General features: G+C 43.6%; 16 non-coding genes across 16 annotated transcripts; all 16 read right to left on the bottom strand.

Moving 5' to 3' along the window:
* Window positions 1-1,978: 1,978 nt before the first annotated feature.
* Window positions 1,979-2,051, bottom strand: TRNAF-GAA (transfer RNA phenylalanine (anticodon GAA)). Its single transcript has one exon. It is a non-coding gene; the product is annotated as a tRNA-Phe (tRNA).
* A 269-nt stretch (window positions 2,052-2,320) lies between these two features.
* On the bottom strand, window positions 2,321-2,393 carry TRNAF-GAA (transfer RNA phenylalanine (anticodon GAA)). The gene has a single exon. It is a non-coding gene; the product is annotated as a tRNA-Phe (tRNA).
* A 619-nt stretch (window positions 2,394-3,012) lies between these two features.
* TRNAF-GAA (transfer RNA phenylalanine (anticodon GAA)) lies at window positions 3,013-3,085 on the bottom strand. Its single transcript has one exon. It is a non-coding gene; the product is annotated as a tRNA-Phe (tRNA).
* Window positions 3,086-5,089: 2,004 nt separating this feature from the next.
* TRNAF-GAA (transfer RNA phenylalanine (anticodon GAA)) lies at window positions 5,090-5,162 on the bottom strand. The gene has a single exon. It is a non-coding gene; the product is annotated as a tRNA-Phe (tRNA).
* Window positions 5,163-6,153: 991 nt separating this feature from the next.
* Window positions 6,154-6,226, bottom strand: TRNAF-GAA (transfer RNA phenylalanine (anticodon GAA)). Its single transcript has one exon. It is a non-coding gene; the product is annotated as a tRNA-Phe (tRNA).
* Window positions 6,227-6,481: 255 nt separating this feature from the next.
* Window positions 6,482-6,554, bottom strand: TRNAF-GAA (transfer RNA phenylalanine (anticodon GAA)). The gene has a single exon. It is a non-coding gene; the product is annotated as a tRNA-Phe (tRNA).
* Window positions 6,555-11,278: 4,724 nt separating this feature from the next.
* On the bottom strand, window positions 11,279-11,351 carry TRNAF-GAA (transfer RNA phenylalanine (anticodon GAA)). Its single transcript has one exon. It is a non-coding gene; the product is annotated as a tRNA-Phe (tRNA).
* Window positions 11,352-11,620: 269 nt separating this feature from the next.
* Window positions 11,621-11,693, bottom strand: TRNAF-GAA (transfer RNA phenylalanine (anticodon GAA)). Its single transcript has one exon. It is a non-coding gene; the product is annotated as a tRNA-Phe (tRNA).
* A 619-nt stretch (window positions 11,694-12,312) lies between these two features.
* On the bottom strand, window positions 12,313-12,385 carry TRNAF-GAA (transfer RNA phenylalanine (anticodon GAA)). The gene has a single exon. It is a non-coding gene; the product is annotated as a tRNA-Phe (tRNA).
* A 269-nt stretch (window positions 12,386-12,654) lies between these two features.
* On the bottom strand, window positions 12,655-12,727 carry TRNAF-GAA (transfer RNA phenylalanine (anticodon GAA)). Its single transcript has one exon. It is a non-coding gene; the product is annotated as a tRNA-Phe (tRNA).
* Window positions 12,728-18,521: 5,794 nt separating this feature from the next.
* Window positions 18,522-18,594, bottom strand: TRNAF-GAA (transfer RNA phenylalanine (anticodon GAA)). Its single transcript has one exon. It is a non-coding gene; the product is annotated as a tRNA-Phe (tRNA).
* Window positions 18,595-19,557: 963 nt separating this feature from the next.
* Window positions 19,558-19,630, bottom strand: TRNAF-GAA (transfer RNA phenylalanine (anticodon GAA)). Its single transcript has one exon. It is a non-coding gene; the product is annotated as a tRNA-Phe (tRNA).
* A 269-nt stretch (window positions 19,631-19,899) lies between these two features.
* TRNAF-GAA (transfer RNA phenylalanine (anticodon GAA)) lies at window positions 19,900-19,972 on the bottom strand. Its single transcript has one exon. It is a non-coding gene; the product is annotated as a tRNA-Phe (tRNA).
* Window positions 19,973-20,591: 619 nt separating this feature from the next.
* Window positions 20,592-20,664, bottom strand: TRNAF-GAA (transfer RNA phenylalanine (anticodon GAA)). Its single transcript has one exon. It is a non-coding gene; the product is annotated as a tRNA-Phe (tRNA).
* A 1,997-nt stretch (window positions 20,665-22,661) lies between these two features.
* TRNAF-GAA (transfer RNA phenylalanine (anticodon GAA)) lies at window positions 22,662-22,734 on the bottom strand. Its single transcript has one exon. It is a non-coding gene; the product is annotated as a tRNA-Phe (tRNA).
* Window positions 22,735-23,003: 269 nt separating this feature from the next.
* Window positions 23,004-23,076, bottom strand: TRNAF-GAA (transfer RNA phenylalanine (anticodon GAA)). The gene has a single exon. It is a non-coding gene; the product is annotated as a tRNA-Phe (tRNA).
* Between the last annotated feature and the right edge of the window lie 415 nt (window positions 23,077-23,491).

A 23,491-nucleotide genomic window follows, 5' to 3' on the forward strand; every position in this document is an offset into this window, starting at 1 on the left:
CAATGTGCTGGTGTGAAGGAATGACAATGACGAGTGACATTTTTATGTCTATGCATTTAGCCGGAAAGGAAAACTGGCAGCAAGATACTTTACTTTGTTCCAGGTGAAACTAAGCAACCACCCTGTTAGGACAACAGGCACATGAGAAGCGAAAGAATCAAACACGCACTAGCCTAATTCATGGGAAAGTCATATAATCAAAGGTAGGGTAATCCCTGTTCAGGATACAACAATTGCCGAAACCCAGGATCGAACCAGGGACCTTTAGATCTTCAGTCTAACGCTCTCCCAACTGAGCTATTTCGGCACTTTAGAAAGCGTTTGTCCAGGAGCCACGTGGCACTGTGCGTCGACTCGAAGGGGTCATTGAGCCCTTAAAGGAGGTTTATAGTCACAACATCCACTTTTATTTGATAACATCAGCATTGTACCCACAGTAAAAACAATAGTTATTTTTGATAAGCTCGGTTCAAAAATCTCCTTTCATGTTTTGATTGATGCCTGTCTGCTGGCCCTCTATTTCCACAACTTCCTAGATTTCCAGCATAGTTTTCAGTTTCTCCCCTGATTTTTACTTTCCGTTTCTAAGGACTACACATCAAAAAAGTCATTTTTCTTTCAAATGCGGCTAGGTCTTGTTCCCACGGCTTTCATTGGTATATTGCAGGTGAAAATGAAACATGCTGGACTTTTCTTCCCAAGGCTCTGCAGAACTATGCGTTGGTGTACAAATGTCCTATGAAGAAGAAGGGATATTTTGACTTGTCCTTGCACATTGGCTGAGAAAAGCATAAACTGCGGGATGTTGCACAATTGCGTTTCTGCTGAGCCCCAGACCTTAGTCTGCTCTAAACAACTTTCTCAAACTCCTGCTTGGTCTTCCTTTTCTTGTCAGAAAGCGGTACACCAAAAGGAGCAGGTACAGTTGCCGAAACCCGGGATTGAACCAGGGACCTTTAGATCTTCAGTCTAACGCTCTCCCAACTGAGCTATTTCGGCCTTTTCTGCCTAATTTTGATGACAATTCTGATGACAATTCTGGGGTACCATGTGCTGGTGTGAAGGAATGACAATGACAATGACAAGTGACATTTTTATGTCTATGCATTTAGCCGGAAAGGAAAACAGGCAGCAAGATACTTTACTTTGTTCCAGGTGAAACTAAGCAACCACCCTGTTAGGACAACAGGCACATGAGAAGCGAAAGAATCAAACACGCACTAGCCTAATTCATGGGAAAGTCATATAATCAAAGGTAGGGTAATCCCTGTTCAGGATACAACAATTGCCGAAACCCAGGATCGAACCAGGGACCTTTAGATCTTCAGTCTAACGCTCTCCCAACTGAGCTATTTCGGCACTTTAGAAAGCGTTTGTCCAGGAGACACGTGGCACCGTGCGTCGACTCGAAGGGGTCATTGAGCCCTTAAAGGAGGTTTATAGTCACAGCATCCACTTTTATTTGATAACATCAGCATTGTACCCACAGTAAAAACAATAGTTATTTTTGACAAGCTCGGTTCAAAAATCTCCTTTCATGTTGTGATTGATGCCTGTCTGCTGGCCATCTATTTCCACAACTTCCTAGATTTCCAGCATAGTTTTCAGTTTCTCCCCTGATTTTTACTTTCCGTTTCTAAGGACTACACATCAAAAAAGTCATTTTTCTTTCAAATGCGGCTAGGTCTTGTTCCCACGGCTTTCATTGGTATATTGCAGGTGAAAATGAAACATGCTGGACTTTTCTTCCCAAGGCTCTGCAGAACTATGCGTTGGTGTACAAATGTCCTATGAAGAAGAAGGGATATTTTGACTTGTCCTTGCACATTGGCTGAGAAAAGCATAAACTGCGGGATGTTGCACAATTGCGTTTCTGCTGAGCCCCAGACCTTAGTCTGCTCTAAACAACTTTCTCAAACTCCTGCTTGGTCTTCCTTTTCTTGTCAGAAAGCGGTACACCAAAAGGAGCAGGTACAGTTGCCGAAACCCGGGATCGAACCAGGGACCTTTAGATCTTCAGTCTAACGCTCTCCCAACTGAGCTATTTCGGCCTTTTCTGCCTAACCTTGATGACAATTCTGGGGTACAATGTGCTGGTGTGAAGGAATGACAATGACGAGTGACATTTTTATGTCTATGCATTTAGCCGGAAAGGAAAACTGGCAGCAAGATACTTTACTTTGTTCCAGGTGAAACTAAGCAACCACCCTGTTAGGACAACAGGCACATGAGAAGCGAAAGAATCAAACACGCACTAGCCTAATTCATGGGAAAGTCATATAATCAAAGGTAGGGTAATCCCTGTTCAGGATACAACAATTGCCGAAACCCGGGATCGAACCAGGGACCTTTAGATCTTCAGTCTAACGCTCTCCCAACTGAGCTATTTCGGCACTTTAGAAAGCGTTTGTCCAGGAGCCACGTGGCACTGTGCGTCGACTCGAAGGGGTCATTGAGCCCTTAAAGGAGGTTTATAGTCACAACATCCACTTTTATTTGATAACATCAGCATTGTACCCACAGTAAAAACAATAGTTATTTTTGATAAGCTCGGTTCAAAAATCTCCTTTCATGTTGTGATTGATGCCTGTCTGCTGGCCCTCTATTTCCACAACTTCCTAGATTTCCAGCATAGTTTTCAGTTTCTCCCCTGATTTTTACTTTCCGTTTCTAAGGACTACACATCAAAAAAGTCATTTTTCTTTCAAATGCGGCTAGGTCTTGTTCCCACGGCTTTCATTGGTATATTGCAGGTGAAAATGAAACATGCTGGACTTTTCTTCCCAAGGCTCTGCAGAACTATGCGTTGGTGTACAAATGTCCTATGAAGAAGAAGGGATATTTTGACTTGTCCTTGCACATTGGCTGAGAAAAGCATAAACTGCGGGATGTTGCACAATTGCGTTTCTGCTGAGCCCCAGACCTTAGTCTGCTCTAAACAACTTTCTCAAACTCCTGCTTGGTCTTCCTTTTCTTGTCAGAAAGCGGTACACCAAAAGGAGCAGGTACAGTTGCCGAAACCCGGGATCGAACCAGGGACCTTTAGATCTTCAGTCTAACGCTCTCCCAACTGAGCTATTTCGGCCTAACCTTGATGACAATTCTGGGGTACCATGTGCTGGTGTGAAGGAATGACAATGACGAGTGACATTTTTATGTCTATGCATTTAGCCGGAAAGGAAAACAGGCAGCAAGATACTTTATTTTGTTCCAGGTGAAACTAAGCAACCACCCTGTTAGGGCAACAGGCACATGAGAAGCGAAAGAATCAAACACGCACTGGCCTAATTCATGGGAAAGTCATATAATCAAAGGTAGGGTAATCCCTGTTCAGGATACAACAATTGCCGAAACCCAGGATCGAACCAGGGACCTTTAGATCTTCAGTCTAACGCTCTCCCAACTGAGCTATTTCGGCACTTTAGAAAGCATTTGTCCAGGAGACACGTGGCACCGTGCGTCGACTCGAAGGGGTCATTGAGCCCTTAAAGGAGGTTTATAGTCACAGCATCCACTTTTATTTGATAACATCAGCATTGTACCCACAGTAAAAACAATAGTTATTTTTGACAAGCTCGGTTCAAAAATCTCCTTTCATGTTGTGATTGATGCCTGTCTGCTGGCCATCTATTTCCACAACTTCCTAGATTTCCAGCATAGTTTTCAGTTTCTCCCCTGATTTTTACTTTCCGTTTCTAAGGACTACACATCAAAAAAGTCATTTTTCTTTCAAATGCGGCTAGGTCTTGTTCCCACGGCTTTCATTGGTATATTGCAGGTGAAAATGAAACATGCTGGACTTTTCTTCCCAAGGCTCTGCAGAACTATGCGTTGGTGTACAAATGTCCTATGAAGAAGAAGGGATATTTTGACTTGTCCTTGCACATTGGCTGAGAAAAGCATAAACTGCGGGATGTTGCACAATTGCGTTTCTGCTGAGCCCCAGGCCTTAGTCTGCTCTAAACAACTTTCTCAAACTCCTGCTTGGTCTTCCTTTTCTTGTCAGAAAGCGGTACACCAAAAGGAGCAGGTACAGTTGCCGAAACCCGGGATTGAACCAGGGACCTTTAGATCTTCAGTCTAACGCTCTCCCAACTGAGCTATTTCGGCCTTTTCTGCCTAATTTTGATGACAATTCTGATGACAATTCTGGGGTACCATGTGCTGGTGTGAAGGAATGACAATGACAATGACAAGTGACATTTTTATGTCTATGCATTTAGCCGGAAAGGAAAACAGGCAGCAAGATACTTTACTTTGTTCCAGGTGAAACTAAGCAACCACCCTGTTAGGACAACAGGCACATGAGAAGCGAAAGAATCAAACACGCACTAGCCTAATTCATGGGAAAGTCATATAATCAAAGGTAGGGTAATCCCTGTTCAGGATACAACAATTGCCGAAACCCAGGATCGAACCAGGGACCTTTAGATCTTCAGTCTAACGCTCTCCCAACTGAGCTATTTCGGCACTTTAGAAAGCGTTTGTCCAGGAGACACGTGGCACCGTGCGTCGACTCGAAGGGGTCATTGAGCCCTTAAAGGAGGTTTATAGTCACAGCATCCACTTTTATTTGATAACATCAGCATTGTACCCACAGTAAAAACAATAGTTATTTTTGACAAGCTCGGTTCAAAAATCTCCTTTCATGTTGTGATTGATGCCTGTCTGCTGGCCATCTATTTCCACAACTTCCTAGATTTCCAGCATAGTTTTCAGTTTCTCCCCTGATTTTTACTTTCCGTTTCTAAGGACTACACATCAAAAAAGTCATTTTTCTTTCAAATGCGGCTAGGTCTTGTTCCCACGGCTTTCATTGGTATATTGCAGGTGAAAATGAAACATGCTGGACTTTTCTTCCCAAGGCTCTGCAGAACTATGCGTTGGTGTACAAATGTCCTATGAAGAAGAAGGGATATTTTGACTTGTCCTTGCACATTGGCTGAGAAAAGCATAAACTGCGGGATGTTGCACAATTGCGTTTCTGCTGAGCCCCAGACCTTAGTCTGCTCTAAACAACTTTCTCAAACTCCTGCTTGGTCTTCCTTTTCTTGTCAGAAAGCGGTACACCAAAAGGAGCAGGTACAGTTGCCGAAACCCGGGATCGAACCAGGGACCTTTAGATCTTCAGTCTAACGCTCTCCCAACTGAGCTATTTCGGCCTTTTCTGCCTAATTTTGATGACAATTTTGATGACAATTCTGATGACAATTCTGGGGTACCATGTGCTGGTGTGAAGGAATGACAATGACAATGACAAGTGACATTTTTATGTCTATGCATTTAGCCGGAAAGGAAAACAGGCAGCAAGATACTTTACTTTGTTCCAGGTGAAACTAAGCAACCACCCTGTTAGGACAACAGGCACATGAGAAGCGAAAGAATCAAACACGCACTAGCCTAATTCATGGGAAAGTCATATAATCAAAGGTAGGGTAATCCCTGTTCAGGATACAACAATTGCCGAAACCCAGGATCGAACCAGGGACCTTTAGATCTTCAGTCTAACGCTCTCCCAACTGAGCTATTTCGGCACTTTAGAAAGCGTTTGTCCAGGAGACACGTGGCACCGTGCGTCGACTCGAAGGGGTCATTGAGCCCTTAACGGAGGTTTATAGTCACAACATCCACTTTTATTTGATAACATCAGCATTGTACCCACAGTAAAAACAATAGTTATTTTTGACAAGCTCGGTTCAAAAATCTCCTTTCATGTTGTGATTGATGCCTGTCTGCTGGCCATCTATTTCCACAACTTCCTAGATTTCCAGCATAGTTTTCAGTTTCTCCCCTGATTTTTACTTTCCGTTTCTAAGGACTACACATCAAAAAAGTCATTTTTCTTTCAAATGCGGCTAGGTCTTGTTCCCACGGCTTTCATTGGTATATTGCAGGTGAAAATGAAACATGCTGGACTTTTCTTCCCAAGGCTCTGCAGAACTATGCGTTGGTGTACAAATGTCCTATGAAGAAGAAGGGATATTTTGACTTGTCCTTGCACATTGGCTGAGAAAAGCATAAACTGCGGGATGTTGCACAATTGCGTTTCTGCTGAGCCCCAGACCTTAGTCTGCTCTAAACAACTTTCTCAAACTCCTGCTTGGTCTTCCTTTTCTTGTCAGAAAGCGGTACACCAAAATGAGCAGGTACAGTTGCCGAAACCTGGGATCGAACCAGGGACCTTTAGATCTTCAGTCTAACGCTCTCCCAACTGAGCTATTTCGGCCTTTTCTGCCTAATCTTGATGACAATTCTGGGGTACCATGTGCTGGTGTGAAGGAATGACAATGACGAGTGACATTTTTATGTCTATGCATTTAGCCGGAAAGGAAAACAGGCAGCAAGATACTTTACTTTGTTCCAGGTGAAACTAAGCAACCACCCTGTTAGGGCAACAGGCACATGAGAAGCGAAAGAATCAAACACGCACTGGCCTAATTCATGGGAAAGTCATATAATCAAAGGTACAGGATACAACAATTGCCGAAACCCGGGATCGAACCAGGGACCTTTAGATCTTCAGTCTAACGCTCTCCCAACTGAGCTATTTCGGCACTTTAGAAAGCGTTTGTCCAGGAGACACGTGGCACCGTGCGTCGACTCGAAGGGGTCATTGAGCCCTTAAAGGAGGTTTATAGTCACAGCATCCACTTTTATTTGATAACATCAGCATTGTACCCACAGTAAAAACAATAGTTATTTTTGACAAGCTCGGTTCAAAAGTCTCCTTTCATGTTGTGATTGATGCCTGTCTGCTGGCCATCTATTTCCACAACTTCCTAGATTTCCAGCATAGTTTTCAGTTTCTCCCCTGATTTTTACTTTCCGTTTCTAAGGACTACACATCAAAAAAGTCATTTTTCTTTCAAATGCGGCTAGGTCTTGTTCCCACGGCTTTCATTGGTATATTGCAGGTGAAAATGAAACATGCTGGACTTTTCTTCCCAAGGCTCTGCAGAACTATGCGTTGGTGTACAAATGTCCTATGAAGAAGAAGGGATATTTTGACTTGTCCTTGCACATTGGCTGAGAAAAGCATAAACTGCGGGATGTTGCACAATTGCGTTTCTGCTGAGCCCCAGACCTTAGTCTGCTCTAAACAACTTTCTCAAACTCCTGCTTGGTCTTCCTTTTCTTGTCAGAAAGCGGTACACCAAAAGGAGCAGGTACAGTTGCCGAAACCCGGGACCTTTAGATCTTCAGTCTAACGCTCTCCCAACTGAGCTATTTCGGCCTTTTCTGCCTAATCTTGATGACAATTCTGGGGTACCATGTGCTGGTGTGAAGGAATGACAATGACGAGTGACATTTTTATGTCTATGCATTTAGCCGGAAAGGAAAACAGGCAGCAAGATACTTTACTTTGTTCCAGGTGAAACTAAGCAACCACCCTGTTAGGACAACAGGCACATGAGAAGCGAAAGAATCAAACACGCACTGGCCTAATTCATGGGAAAGTCATATAATCAAAGGTAGGGTTATCCCTGTTCAGGATACAACAATTGCCGAAACCCGGGATCGAACCAGGGACCTTTAGTCTAACGCTCTCCCAACTGAGCTATTTTGGCACTTTAGAAAGCGTTTGTCCAGGAGACACGTGGCACCGTGCGTCGACTCGAAGGGGTCATTGAGCCCTTAAAGGAGGTTTATAGTCACAGCATCCACTTTTATTTGATAACATCAGCATTGTACCCACAGTAAAAACAATAGTTATTTTTGACAAGCTCGGTTCAAAAATCTCCTTTCATGTTGTGATTGATGCCTGTCTGCTGGCCATCTATTTCCACAACTTCCTAGATTTCCAGCATAGTTTTCAGTTTCTCCCCTGATTTTTACTTTCCGTTTCTAAGGACTACACATCAAAAAAGTCATTTTTCTTTCAAATGCGGCTAGGTCTTGTTCCCACGGCTTTCATTGGTATATTGCAGGTGAAAATGAAACATGCTGGACTTTTCTTCCCAAGGCTCTGTAGAACTATGCGTTGGTGTATAAATGTCCTATGAAGAAGAAGGGATATTTTGACTTGTCCTTGCACATTGGCTGAGAAAAGCATAAACTGCGGGATGTTGCACAATTGCGTTTCTGCTGAGCCCCAGGCCTTAGTCTGCTCTAACCAACTTTCTCAAACTCCTGCTTGGTCTTCCTTTTCTTGTCAGAAAGCGGTACACCAAAAGGAGCAGGTACAGTTGCCGAAACCCGGGATCAAACCAGGGACCTTTAGATCTTCAGTCTAACGCTCTCCCAACTTAGCTATTTCGGCCTTTTCTGCCTAATCTTTATGACAATTCTGGGGTACCATGTGCTGGTGTGAAGGAATGACAATGACGAGTGACATTTTTATGTCTATGCATTTAGCCGGAAAGGAAAACAGGCAGCAAGATACTTTACTTTGTTCCAGGTGAAACTAAGCAACCACCCTGTTAGGGCAACAGGCACATGAGAAGCGAAAGAATCAAACACGCACTGGCCTAATTCATGGGAAAGTCATATAATCAAAGGTAGAGTTATCCCTGTTCAGGATACAACAATTGCCGAAACCCGGGATCGAACCAGGGACCTTTAGATCTTCAGTCTAACGCTCTCCCAACTGAGCTATTTCTGCACTTTAGAAAGCGTTTGTCCAGGAGACATGTGGCACCGTGCGTCGACTCGAAGGGGTCATTGAGCCCTTAAAGGAGGTTTATAGTCACAGCATCCACTTTTATTTGATAACATCAGCATTGTACCCACAGTAAAAACAATAGTTATTTTTGACAAGCTCGGTTCAAAAATCTCCTTTCATGTTGTGATTGATGCCTGTCTGCTGGCCATCTATTTCCACAACTTCCTAGATTTCCAGCATAGTTTTCAGTTTCTCCCCTGATTTTTACTTTCCGTTTCTAAGGACTACACATCAAAAAAGTCATTTTTCTTTCAAATGCGGCTAGGTCTTGTTCCCACGGCTTTCATTGGTATATTGCAGGTGAAAATGAAACATGCTGGACTTTTCTTCCCAAGGCTCTGCAGAACTATGCGTTGGTGTACAAATGTCCTATGAAGAAGAAGGGATATTTTGACTTGTCCTTGCACATTGGCTGAGAAAAGCATAAACTGCGGGATGTTGCACAATTGCGTTTCTGCTGAGCCCCAGACCTTAGTCTGCTCTAAACAACTTTCTCAAACTCCTGCTTGGTCTTCCTTTTCTTGTCAGAAAGCGGTACACCAAAAGGAGCAGGTACAGTTGCCGAAACCCGGGATCGAACCAGAGACCTTTAGATCTTCAGTCTAACGCTCTCCCAACTGAGCTATTTCGGCCTTTTCTGCCTAACCTTGATGACAATTCTGGGGTACCATGTGCTGGTGTGAAGGAATGACAATGACGAGTGACATTTTTATGTCTATGCATTTAGCCGGAAAGGAAAACAGGCAGCAAGATACTTTACTTTGTTCCAGGTGAAACTAAGCAACCACCCTGTTAGGGCAACAGGCACATGAGAAGCGAAAGAATCAAACACGCACTGGCCTAATTCATGGTAAAGTCATATAATCAAAGGTAGAGTTATCCCTGTTCAGAATACAACAATTGCACAAAACCATGGATCGAACCAGGGACCTTTAGATCTTCAGTCTAACGCTCTCCCAACTGAGCTATTTCGGCACTTTAGAAAGCGTTTGTCCAGGAGACACGTGGCACCGTGCCTCGACTCGAAGGGGTCATTGAGCCCTTAAAGGAGGTTTATAGTCACAGCATCCACTTTTATTTGATAACATCAGCATTGTACCCACAGTAAAAACAATAGTTATTTTTGACAAGCTCGGTTCAAAAATCTCCTTTCATGTTGTGATTGATGCCTGTCTGCTGGCCATCTATTTCCACAACTTCCTAGATTTCCAGCATAGTTTTCAGTTTCTCCCCTGATTTTTACTTTCCGTTTCTAAGGACTACACATCAAAAAAGTCATTTTTCTTTCAAATGCGGCTAGGTCTTGTTCCCACGGCTTTCATTGGTATATTGCAGGTGAAAATGAAACATGCTGGACTTTTCTTCCCAAGGCTCTGCAGAACTATGCGTTGGTGTACAAATGTCCTATGAAGAAGAAGGGATATTTTGACTTGTCCTTGCACATTGGCTGAGAAAAGCATAAACTGCGGGATGTTGCACAATTGCGTTTCTGCTGAGCCCCAGACCTTAGTCTGCTCTAAACAACTTTCTCAAACTCCTGCTTGGTCTTCCTTTTCTTGTCAGAAAGCGGTACACCAAAAGGAGCATGTACAGTTGCCGAAACCCGGGACCTTTAGATCTTCAGTCTAACGCTCTCCCAACTGAGCTATTTCGGCCTTTTCTGCCTAATCTTGATGACAATTCTGGCGTACCATGTGCTGGTGTGAAGGAATGACAATGACGAGTGACATTTTTATGTCTATGCATTTAGCCGGAAAGGAAAACAGGCAGCAAGATACTTTACTTTGTTCCAGGTAAAACTAAGCAACCACCCTGTTAGGACAACAGGCACATGAGAAGCGAAAGAATCAAACACGCACTGGCCTAATTCATGGGAAAGTCATATAATCAAAGGTAGGGTTATCCCTGTTCAGGATACAACAATTGCCAAAACCCGGGATCAAACCAGGGACCTTTAGATCTTCAGTCTAACGCTCTCCAAACTGAGCTATTTCGGCACTTTAGAAAGTGTTTGTCCAGGAGACACGTGGTACCGTGCGTCGACTCGAAGGGGTCATTGAGCCCTTAAAGGAGGTTTATAGTCACAGCATCCACTTTTATTTGATAACATCAGCATTGTACCCACAGTAAAAACAATAGTTATTTTTGACAAGCTCGGTTCAAAAATCTCCTTTCATGTTGTGATTGATGCCTGTCTGCTGGCCATCTATTTCCACAACTTCCTAGATTTCCAGCATAGTTTTCAGTTTCTCCCCTGATTTTTACTTTCCGTTTCTAAGGACTACACATCAAAAAAGTCATTTTTCTTTCAAATGCGGCTAGGTCTTGTTCCCACGGCTTTCATTGGTATATTGCAGGTGAAAATGAAACATGCTGGACTTTTCTTCCCAAGGCTCTGCAGAACTATGCGTTGGTGTACAAATGTCCTATGAAGAAGAAGGGATATTTTGACTTGTCCTTGCACATTGGCTGAGAAAAGCATAAACTGCGGGATGTTGCACAATTGCGTTTCTGCTGAGCCTCAGACCTTAGTCTGCTCTAAACAACTTTCTCAAACTCCTGCTTGGTCTTCCTTTTCTTGTCGGAAAGCGGTACACCAAAAGGAGCAGGTACAGTTGCCGAAACCCGGGATCGAACCAGGGACCTTTAGATCTTCAGTCTAACGCTCTCCCAACTGAGCTATTTCGGCCTTTTCTGCCTAATCTTGATGACAATTCTGGGGTACCATGTGCTGGTGTGAAGGAATGACAATGACAAGTGACATTTTTATGTCTATGCATTTAGCCGGAAAGGAAAACAGGCAGCAAGATACTTTACTTTGTTCCAGGTGAAACTAAGCAACCACCCTGTTAGGACAACAGGCACATGAGAAGCGAAAGAATCAAACACGCACTGGCCTAATTCATGGGAAAGTCATATGATCAAAGGGAGGGTTATCCCTGTTCAGGATACAACAATTGCCGAAACCCGGGATCGAACCAGGGACCTTTAGATCTTCAGTCTAACGCTCTCCCAACTGAGCTATTTCGGCACTTTAGAAAGCGCTGGTCCAGGAGACACGTGGCACCGTGCGTCGACTCGAAGGGGTCATTGAGCCCTTAAAGGAGGTTTATAGTCACAGCATCCACTTTTATTTGATAACATCAGCATTGTACCCACAGTAAAAACAATAGTTATTTTTGACAAGCTCGGTTCAAAAATCTCCTTTCATGTTGTGATTGATGCCTGTCTGCTGGCCATCTATTTCCACAACTTCCTAGATTTCCAGCATAGTTTTCAGTTTCTCCCCTGATTTTTACTTTCCGTTTCTAAGGACTACACATCAAAAAAGTCATTTTTCTTTCAAATGCGGCTAGGTCTTGTTCCCACGGCTTTCATTGGTATATTGCAGGTGAAAATGAAACATGCTGGACTTTTCTTCCCAAGGCTCTGCAGAACTATGCGTTGGTGTACAAATGTCCTATGAAGAAGAGGGGATATTTTGACTTGTCCTTGCACATTGGCTGAGAAAAGCATAAACTGCGGGATGTTGCACAATTGCGTTTCTGCTGAGCCCCAGACCTTAGTCTGCTCTAAACAACTTTCTCAAACTCCTGCTTGGTCTTCCTTTTCTTGTCAGAAAGCGGTACACCAAAAGGAGCAGGTACAGTTGCCGAAACCCGGGATCGAACCAGGGACCTTTAGATCTTCAGTCTAACGCTCTCCCAACTGAGCTATTTCGGCCTTTTCTGCCTAACCTTGATGACAATTCTGGGGTACCATGTGCTGGTGTGAAGGAATGACAATGACGAGTGACATTTTTATGTCTATGCATTTAGCCGGAAAGGAAAACAGGCAGCAAGATACTTTACTTTGTTCCAGGTGAAACTAAGCAACCACCCTGTTAGGGCAACAGGCACATGAGAAGCGAAAGAATCAAACACGCACTGGCCTAATTCATGGGAAAGTCATATAATCAAAGGTAGGGTAATCCCTGTTCAGGATACAACAATTGCCGAAACCCGGGATCGAACCAGGGACCTTTAGATCTTCAGTCTAACGCTCTCCCAACTGAGCTATTTCGGCACTTTAGAAAGCGTTTGTCCAGGAGACACGTGGCACCGTGCGTCGACTCGAAGGGGTCATTGAGCCCTTAAAGGAGGTTTATAGTCACAGCATCCACTTTTATTTGATAACATCAGCATTGTACCCACAGTAAAAACAATAGCTATTTTTGACAAGCTCGGTTCAAAAATCTCCTTTCATGTTGTGATTGATGCCTGTCTGCTGGCCATCTATTTCCACAACTTCCTAGATTTCCAGCATAGTTTTCAGTTTCTCCCCTGATTTTTACTTTCCGTTTCTAAGGACTACACATCAAAAAAGTCATTTTTCTTTCAAATGCGGCTAGGTCTTGTTCCCACGGCTTTCATTGGTATATTGCAGGTGAAAATGAAACATGCTGGACTTTTCTTCCCAAGGCTCTGCAGAACTATGCGTTGGTGTACAAATGTCCTATGAAGAAGAAGGGATATTTTGACTTGTCCTTGCACATTGGCTGAGAAAAGCATAAACTGCGGGATGTTGCACAATTGCGTTTCTGCTGAGCCCCAGACCTTAGTCTGCTCTAAACAACTTTCTCAAACTCCTGCTTGGTCTTCCTTTTCTTGTCAGAAAGCGGTACACCAAAAGGAGCAGGTACAGTTGCCGAAACCCGGGATCGAACCAGGGACCTTTAGATCTTCAGTCTAACGCTCTCCCAACTGAGCTATTTTGGCCTTTTCTGCCTAACCTTGATGACAATTCTGGGGTACCCTGTGCTGGTGTGAAGGAATGACAATGACGAGTGACATTTTTATGTCTATGCATTTAGCCGGAAAGGAAAACAGGCAGCAAGATACTTTACTTTGTTCCAGGTGAAACTAAGCAACCACCCTGTTAGGGCAACAGGCACATGAGAAGCGAAAGAATCAAACACGCACTGGCCTAATTCATGGTAAAGTCATATAATCAAAGGTAGAGTTATCCCTGTTCAGAATACAACAATTGCACGAAACCATGGATCGAACCAGGGACCTTTAGATCTTCAGTCTAACGCTCTCCCAACTGAGCCATTTCGGCACTTTAGAAAGCGTTTGTCCAGGAGACACGTGGCACCGTGCGTCGACTCGAAGGGGTCATTGAGCCCTTAAAGGAGGTTTATAGTCACAGCATCCACTTTTATTTGATAACATCAGCATTGTACCCACAGTAAAAACAATAGTTATTTTTGACAAGCTCGGTTCAAAAATCTCCTTTCATGTTGTGATTGATGCCTGTCTGCTGGCCATCTATTTCCACAACTTCCTAGATTTCCAGCATAGTTTTCAGTTTCTCCCCTGATTTTTACTTTCCGTTTCTAAGGACTACACATCAAAAAAGTCATTTTTCTTTCAAATGCGGCTAGGTCTTGTTCCCACGGCTTTCATTGGTATATTGCAGGTGAAAATGAAACATGCTGGACTTTTCTTCCCAAGGCTCTGCAGAACTATGCGTTGGTGTACAAATGTCCTATGAAGAAGAAGGGATATTTTGACTTGTCCTTGCACATTGGCTGAGAAAAGCATAAACTGCGGGATGTTGCACAATTGCGTTTCTGCTGAGCCCCAGACCTTAGTCTGCTCTAAACAACTTTCTCAAACTCCTGCTTGGTCTTCCTTTTCTTGTCAGAAAGCGGTACACCAAAAGGAGCAGGTACAGTTGCCGAAACCCGGGATCGAACCAGAGACCTTTAGATCTTCAGTCTAACGCTCTCCCAACTGAGCTATTTCGGCCTTTTCTGCCTAACCTTGATGACAATTCTGGGGTACCATGTGCTGGTGTGAAGGAATGACAATGACGAGTGACATTTTTATGTCTATGCATTTAGCCGGAAAGGAAAACAGGCAGCAAGATACTTTACTTTGTTCCAGGTGAAACTAAGCAACCACCCTGTTAGGGCAACAGGCACATGAGAAGCGAAAGAATCAAACACGCACTGGCCTAATTCATGGTAAAGTCATATAATCAAAGGTAGAGTTATCCCTGTTCAGAATACAACAATTGCACAAAACCATGGATCGAACCAGGGACCTTTAGATCTTCAGTTTAACGCTCTCCCAACTGAGCTATTTCGGCACTTTAGAAAGCGTTTGTCCAGGAGACACGTGGCACCGTGCCTCGACTCGAAGGGGTCATTGAGCCCTTAAAGGAGGTTTATAGTCACAGCATCCACTTTTATTTGATAACATCAGCATTGTACCCACAGTAAAAACAATAGTTATTTTTGACAAGCTCGGTTCAAAAATCTCCTTTCATGTTGTGATTGATGCCTGTCTGCTGGCCATCTATTTCCACAACTTCCTAGATTTCCAGCATAGTTTTCAGTTTCTCCCCTGATTTTTACTTTCCGTTTCTAAGGACTACACATCAAAAAAGTCATTTTTCTTTCAAATGCGGCTAGGTCTTGTTCCCACGGCTTTCATTGGTATATTGCAGGTGAAAATGAAACATGCTGGACTTTTCTTCCCAAGGCTCTGCAGAACTATGCGTTGGTGTACAAATGTCCTATGAAGAAGAAGGGATATTTTGACTTGTCCTTGCACATTGGCTGAGAAAAGCATAAACTGCGGGATGTTGCACAATTGCGTTTCTGCTGAGCCCCAGACCTTAGTCTGCTCTAAACAACTTTCTCAAACTCCTGCTTGGTCTTCCTTTTCTTGTCAGAAAGCGGTACACCAAAAGGAGCAGGTACAGTTGCCGAAACCCGGGATCGAACCAGAGACCTTTAGATCTTCAGTCTAACGCTCTCCCAACTGAGCTATTTCGGCCTTTTCTGCCTAACCTTGATGACAATTCTGGGGTACCATGTGCTGGTGTGAAGGAATGACAATGACGAGTGACATTTTTATGTCTATGCATTTAGCCGGAAAGGAAAACAGGCAGCAAGATACTTTACTTTGTTCCAGGTGAAACTAAGCAACCACCCTGTTAGGGCAACAGGCACATGAGAAGCGAAAGAATCAAACACGCACTGGCCTAATTCATGGTAAAGTCATATAATCAAAGGTAGAGTTATCCCTGTTCAGAATACAACAATTGCACAAAACCATGGATCGAACCAGGGACCTTTAGATCTTCAGTTTAACGCTCTCCCAACTGAGCTATTTCGGCACTTTAGAAAGCGTTTGTCCAGGAGACACGTGGCACCGTGCCTCGACTCGAAGGGGTCATTGAGCCCTTAAAGGAGGTTTATAGTCACAGCATCCACTTTTATTTGATAACATCAGCATTGTACCCACAGTAAAAACAATAGTTATTTTTGACAAGCTCGGTTCAAAAATCTCCTTTCATGTTGTGATTGATGCCTGTCTGCTGGCCATCTATTTCCACAACTTCCTAGATTTCCAGCATAGTTTTCAGTTTCTCCCCTGATTTTTACTTTCCGTTTCTAAGGACTACACATCAAAAAAGTCATTTTTCTTTCAAATGCGGCTAGGTCTTGTTCCCACGGCTTTCATTGGTATATTGCAGGTGAAAATGAAACATGCTGGACTTTTCTTCCCAAGGCTCTGCAGAACTATGCGTTGGTGTACAAATGTCCTATGAAGAAGAAGGGATATTTTGACTTGTCCTTGCACATTGGCTGAGAAAAGCATAAACTGCGGGATGTTGCACAATTGCGTTTCTGCTGAGCCCCAGACCTTAGTCTGCTCTAAACAACTTTCTCAAACTCCTGCTTGGTCTTCCTTTTCTTGTCAGAAAGCGGTACACCAAAAGGAGCAGGTACAGTTGCCGAAACCCGGGATCGAACCAGAGACCTTTAGATCTTCAGTCTAACGCTCTCCCAACTGAGCTATTTCGGCCTTTTCTGCCTAACCTTGATGACAATTCTGGGGTACCATGTGCTGGTGTGAAGGAATGACAATGACGAGTGACATTTTTATGTCTATGCATTTAGCCGGAAAGGAAAACAGGCAGCAAGATACTTTACTTTGTTCCAGGTGAAACTAAGCAACCACCCTGTTAGGGCAACAGGCACATGAGAAGCGAAAGAATCAAACACGCACTGGCCTAATTCATGGTAAAGTCATATAATCAAAGGTAGAGTTATCCCTGTTCAGAATACAACAATTGCACAAAACCATGGATCGAACCAGGGACCTTTAGATCTTCAGTCTAACGCTCTCCCAACTGAGCTATTTCGGCACTTTAGAAAGCGTTTGTCCAGGAGACACGTGGCACCGTGCCTCGACTCGAAGGGGTCATTGAGCCCTTAAAGGAGGTTTATAGTCACAGCATCCACTTTTATTTGATAACATCAGCATTGTACCCACAGTAAAAACAATAGTTATTTTTGACAAGCTCGGTTCAAAAATCTCCTTTCATGTTGTGATTGATGCCTGTCTGCTGGCCATCTATTTCCACAACTTCCTAGATTTCCAGCATAGTTTTCAGTTTCTCCCCTGATTTTTACTTTCCGTTTCTAAGGACTACACATCAAAAAAGTCATTTTTCTTTCAAATGCGGCTAGGTCTTGTTCCCACGGCTTTCATTGGTATATTGCAGGTGAAAATGAAACATGCTGGACTTTTCTTCCCAAGGCTCTGCAGAACTATGCGTTGGTGTACAAATGTCCTATGAAGAAGAAGGGATATTTTGACTTGTCCTTGCACATTGGCTGAGAAAAGCATAAACTGCGGGATGTTGCACAATTGCGTTTCTGCTGAGCCCCAGACCTTAGTCTGCTCTAAACAACTTTCTCAAACTCCTGCTTGGTCTTCCTTTTCTTGTCAGAAAGCGGTACACCAAAAGGAGCAGGTACAGTTGCCGAAACCCGGGATCGAACCAGGGACCTTTAGATCTTCAGTCTAACACTCTCCCAACTGAGCTATTTCGGCCTTTTCTGCCTAATCTTGATGACAATTCTGGGGTACCATGTGCTGGTGTGAAGGAATGACAATGACGAGTGACATTTTTATGTCTATGCATTTAGCCGGAAAGGAAAACAGGCAGCAAGATACTTTACTTTGTTCCAGGTGAAACTAAGCAACCACCCTGTTAGGGCAACAGGCACATGAGAAGCGAAAGAATCAAACACGCACTGGCCTAATTCATGGTAAAGTCATATAATCAAAGGTAGAGTTATCCCTGTTCAGAATACAACAATTGCACGAAACCATGGATCGAACCAGGGACCTTTAGATCTTCAGTCTAACGCTCTCCCAACTGAGCCATTTCGGCACTTTAGAAAGCGTTTGTCCAGGAGACACGTGGCACCGTGCGTCGACTCGAAGGGGTCATTGAGCCCTTAAAGGAGGTTTATAGTCACAGCATCCACTTTTATTTGATAACATCAGCATTGTACCCACAGTAAAAACAATAGTTATTTTTGACAAGCTCGGTTCAAAAATCTCCTTTCATGTTGTGATTGATGCCTGTCTGCTGGCCATCTATTTCCACAACTTCCTAGATTTCCAGCATAGTTTTCAGTTTCTCCCCTGATTTTTACTTTCCGTTTCTAAGGACTACACATCAAAAAAGTCATTTTTCTTTCAAATGCGGCTAGGTCTTGTTCCCACGGCTTTCATTGGTATATTGCAGGTGAAAATGAAACATGCTGGACTTTTCTTCCCAAGGCTCTGCAGAACTATGCGTTGGTGTACAAATGTCCTATGAAGAAGAAGGGATATTTTGACTTGTCCTTGCACATTGGCTGAGAAAAGCATAAACTGCGGGATGTTGCACAATTGCGTTTCTGCTGAGCCCCAGACCTTAGTCTGCTCTAAACAACTTTCTCAAACTCCTGCTTGGTCTTCCTTTTCTTGTCAGAAAGCGGTACACCAAAAGGAGCAGGTACAGTTGCCGAAACCCGGGATCGAACCAGGGACCTTTAGATCTTCAGTCTAACGCTCTCCCAACTGAGCTATTTCGGCCTTTTCTGCCTAACCTTGATGACAATTCTGGGGTACCATGTGCTGGTGTGAAGGAATGACCATGACGAGTGACATTTTTATGTCTATGCATTTAGCCGGAAAGGAAAACAGGCAGCAAGATACTTTACTTTGTTCCAGGTGAAACTAAGCAACCACCCTGTTAGGGCAACAGGCACATGAGAAGCGAAAGAATCAAACACGCACTGGCCTAATTCATGGTAAAGTCATATAATCAAAGGTAGAGTTATCCCTGTTCAGAATACAACAATTGCACGAAACCATGGATCGAACCAGGGACCTTTAGATCTTCAGTCTAACGCTCTCCCAACTGAGCTATTTCGGCACTTTAGAAAGCGTTTGTCCAGGAGACACGTGGCACCGTGCCTCGACTCGAAGGGGTCATTGAGCCCTTAAAGGAGGTTTATAGTCACAGCATCCACTTTTATTTGATAACATCAGCATTGTACCCACAGTAAAAACAATAGTTATTTTTGACAAGCTCGGATTAAACAATCTCCTTTCATGTTGTGATTGATGCCTGTCTGCTGGCCATCTATTTCCACAACTTCCTAGATTTCCAGCATAGTTTTCAGTTTCTCCCCTGATTTTTACTTTCCGTTTCTAAGGACTACACATCAAAAAAGTCATTTTTCTTTCAAATGCGGCTAGGTCTTGTTCCCACGGCTTTCATTGGTATATTGCAGGTGAAAATGAAACATGCTGGACTTTTCTTCCCAAGGCTCTGCAGAACTATGCGTTGGTGTACAAATGTCCTATGAAGAAGAAGGGATATTTTGACTTGTCCTTGCACATTGGCTGAGAAAAGCATAAACTGCGGGATGTTGCACAATTGCGTTTCTGCTGAGCCCCAGACCTTAGTCTGCTCTAAACAACTTTCTCAAACTCCTGCTTGGTCTTCCTTTTGTTGTCAGAAAGCGGTACACCAAAAGGAGCAGGTACAGTTGCCGAAACCCGGGATCGAACCAGGGACCTTTAGATCTTCAGTCTAACGCTCTCCCAACTGAGCTATTTCGGCCTTTTCTGCCTAATCTTGATGACAATTCTGGGGTACCATGTGCTGGTGTGAAGGAATGACAATGACGAGTGACATTTTTATGTCTATGCATTTAGCCGGAAAGGAAAACAGGCAGCAAGATACTTTACTTTGTTCCAGGTGAAACTAAGCAACCACCCTGTTAGGGCAACAGGCACATGAGAAGCGAAAGAATCAAACACGCACTGGCCTAATTCATGGGAAAGTCATATAATCAAAGGTAGGGTAATCCCTGTTCAGGATACAACAATTGCCGAAACCCGGGATCGAACCAGGGACCTTTAGATCTTCAGTCTAACGCTCTCCCAACTGAGCTATTTCGGCACTTTAGAAAGCGTTTGTCCAGGAGACACGTGGCACCGTGCGTCGACTCGAAGGGGTCATTGAGCCCTTAAAGGAGGTTTATAGTCACAGCATCCACTTTTATTTGATAACATCAGCATTGTACCCACAGTAAAAACAATAGTTATTTTTGACAAGCTCGGTTCAAAAATCTCCTTTCATGTTGTGATTGATGCCTGTCTGCTGGCCATCTATTTCCACAACTTCCTAGATTTCCAGCATAGTTTTCAGTTTCTCCCCTGATTTTTACTTTCCGTTTCTAAGGACTACACATCAAAAAAGTCATTTTTCTTTCAAATGCGGCTAGGTCTTGTTCCCACGGCTTTCATTGGTATATTGCAGGTGAAAATGAAACATGCTGGACTTTTCTTCCCAAGGCTCTGCAGAACTATGCGTTGGTGTACAAATGTCCTATGAAGAAGAAGGGATATTTTGACTTGTCCTTGCACATTGGCTGAGAAAAGCATAAACTGCGGGATGTTGCACAATTGCGTTTCTGCTGAGCCCCAGACCTTAGTCTGCTCTAAACAACTTTCTCAAACTCCTGCTTGGTCTTCCTTTTCTTGTCAGAAAGCGGTACACCAAAAGGAGCAGGTACAGTTGCCGAAACCCGGGATCGAACCAGGGACCTTTAGATCTTCAGTCTAACGCTCTCCCAACTGAGCTATTTCGGCCTTTTCTGCCTAATCTTGATGACAATTCTGGGGTACCATGTGCTGGTGTGAAGGAATGACAATGACGAGTGACATTTTTATGTCTATGCATTTAGCCGGAAAGGAAAACAGGCAGCAAGATACTTTACTTTGTTCCAGGTGAAACTAAGCAACCACCCTGTTAGGGCAACAGGCACATGAGAAGCGAAAGAATCAAACACGCACTGGCCTAATTCATGGTAAAGTCATATAATCAAAGGTAGAGTTATCCCTGTTCAGAATACAACAATTGCACGAAACCATGGATCGAACCAGGGACCTTTAGATCTTCAGTTTAACGCTCTCCCAACTGAGCCATTTCGGCACTTTAGAAAGCGTTTGTCCAGGAGACACGTGGCACCGTGCGTCGACTCGAAGGGGTCATTGAGCCCTTAAAGGAGGTTTATAGTCACAGCATCCACTTTTATTTGATAACATCAGCATTGTACCCACAGTAAAAACAATAGTTATTTTTGACAAGCTCGGTTCAAAAATCTCCTTTCATGTTGTGATTGATGCCTGTCTGCTGGCCATCTATTTCCACAACTTCCTAGATTTCCAGCATAGTTTTCAGTTTCTCCCCTGATTTTTACTTTCCGTTTCTAAGGACTACACATCAAAAAAGTCATTTTTCTTTCAAATGCGGCTAGGTCTTGTTCCCACGGCTTTCATTGGTATATTGCAGGTGAAAATGAAACATGCTGGACTTTTCTTCCCAAGGCTCTGCAGAACTATGCGTTGGTGTACAAATGTCCTATGAAGAAGAAGGGATATTTTGACTTGTCCTTGCACATTGGCTGAGAAAAGCATAAACTGCGGGATGTTGCACAATTGCGTTTCTGCTGAGCCCCAGACCTTAGTCTGCTCTAAACAACTTTCTCAAACTCCTGCTTGGTCTTCCTTTTCTTGTCAGAAAGCGGTACACCAAAAGGAGCAGGTACAGTTGCCGAAACCCGGGATCGAACCAGGGACCTTTAGATCTTCAGTCTAATGCTCTCCCAACTGAGCTATTTCGGCCTTTTCTGCCTAACCTTGATGACAATTCTGGGGTACCATGTGCTGGTGTGAAGGAATGACAATGACGAGTGACATTTTTATGTCTATGCATTTAGCCGGAAAGGAAAACAGGCAGCAAGATACTTTACTTTGTTCCAGGTGAAACTAAGCAACCACCCTGTTAGGGCAACAGGCACATGAGAAGCGAAAGAATCAAACACGCACTGGCCTAATTCATGGGAAAGTCATATAATCAAAGGTAGGGTAATCCCTGTTCAGGATACAACAATTGCCGAAACCCAGGATCGAACCAGGGACCTTTAGATCTTCAGTCTAACGCTCTCCCAACTGAGCTATTTCGGCACTTTAGAAAGCGTTTGTCCAGGAGACACGTGGCACCGTGCGTCGACTCGAAGGGGTCATTGAGCCCTTAACGGAGGTTTATAGTCACAACATCCACTTTTATTTGATAACATCAGCATTGTACCCACAGTAAAAACAATAGTTATTTTTGACAAGCTCGGATTAAACAATCTCCTTTCATGTTGTGATTGATGCCTGTCTGCTGGCCATCTATTTCCACAACTTCCTAGATTTCCAGCATAGTTTTCAGTTTCTCCCCTGATTTTTACTTTCCGTTTCTAAGGACTACACATCAAAAAAGTCATTTTTCTTTCAAATGCGGCTAGGTCTTGTTCCCACGGCTTTCATTGGTATATTGCAGGTGAAAATGAAACATGCTGGACTTTTCTTCCCAAGGCTCTGCAGAACTATGCGTTGGTGTACAAATGTCCTATGAAGAAGAAGGGATATTTTGACTTGTCCTTGCACATTGGCTGAGAAAAGCATAAACTGCGGGATGTTGCACAATTGCGTTTCTGCTGAGCCCCAGACCTTAGTCTGCTCTAAACAACTTTCTCAAACTCCTGCTTGGTCTTCCTTTTGTTGTCAGAAAGCGGTACACCAAAAGGAGCAGGTACAGTTGCCGAAACCCGGGATCGAACCAGGGACCTTTAGATCTTCAGTCTAACGCTCTCCCAACTGAGCTATTTCGGCCTTTTCTGCCTAATCTTGATGACAATTCTGGGGTACCATGTGCTGGTGTGAAGGAATGACAATGACGAGTGACATTTTTATGTCTATGCATTTAGCCGGAAAGGAAAACAGGCAGCAAGATACTTTACTTTGTTCCAGGTGAAACTAAGCAACCACCCTGTTAGGGCAACAGGCACATGAGAAGCGAAAGAATCAAACACGCACTGGCCTAATTCATGGGAAAGTCATATAATCAAAGGTAGGGTAATCCCTGTTCAGGATACAACAATTGCCGAAACCCGGGATCGAACCAGGGACCTTTAGATCTTCAGTCTAACGCTCTCCCAACTGAGCTATTTCGGCACTTTAGAAAGCGTTTGTCCAGGAGACACGTGGCACCGTGCGTCGACTCGAAGGGGTCATTGAGCCCTTAAAGGAGGTTTATAGTCACAGCATCCACTTTTATTTGATAACATCAGCATTGTACCCACAGTAAAAACAATAGTTATTTTTGACAAGCTCGGTTCAAAAATCTCCTTTCATGTTGTGATTGATGCCTGTCTGCTGGCCATCTATTTCCACAACTTCCTAGATTTCCAGCATAGTTTTCAGTTTCTCCCCTGATTTTTACTTTCCGTTTCTAAGGACTACACATCAAAAAAGTCATTTTTCTTTCAAATGCGGCTAGGTCTTGTTCCCACGGCTTTCATTGGTATATTGCAGGTGAAAATGAAACATGCTGGACTTTTCTTCCCAAGGCTCTGCAGAACTATGCGTT

This window comes from Lithobates pipiens, unplaced genomic scaffold (genome assembly GCF_037356315.1).
Source record: "Lithobates pipiens isolate NorthernLeopardFrog02 unplaced genomic scaffold, aLitPip1_a1.2 Scaffold_18, whole genome shotgun sequence".
NCBI lineage: Eukaryota > Metazoa > Chordata > Amphibia > Anura > Ranidae > Lithobates > Lithobates pipiens.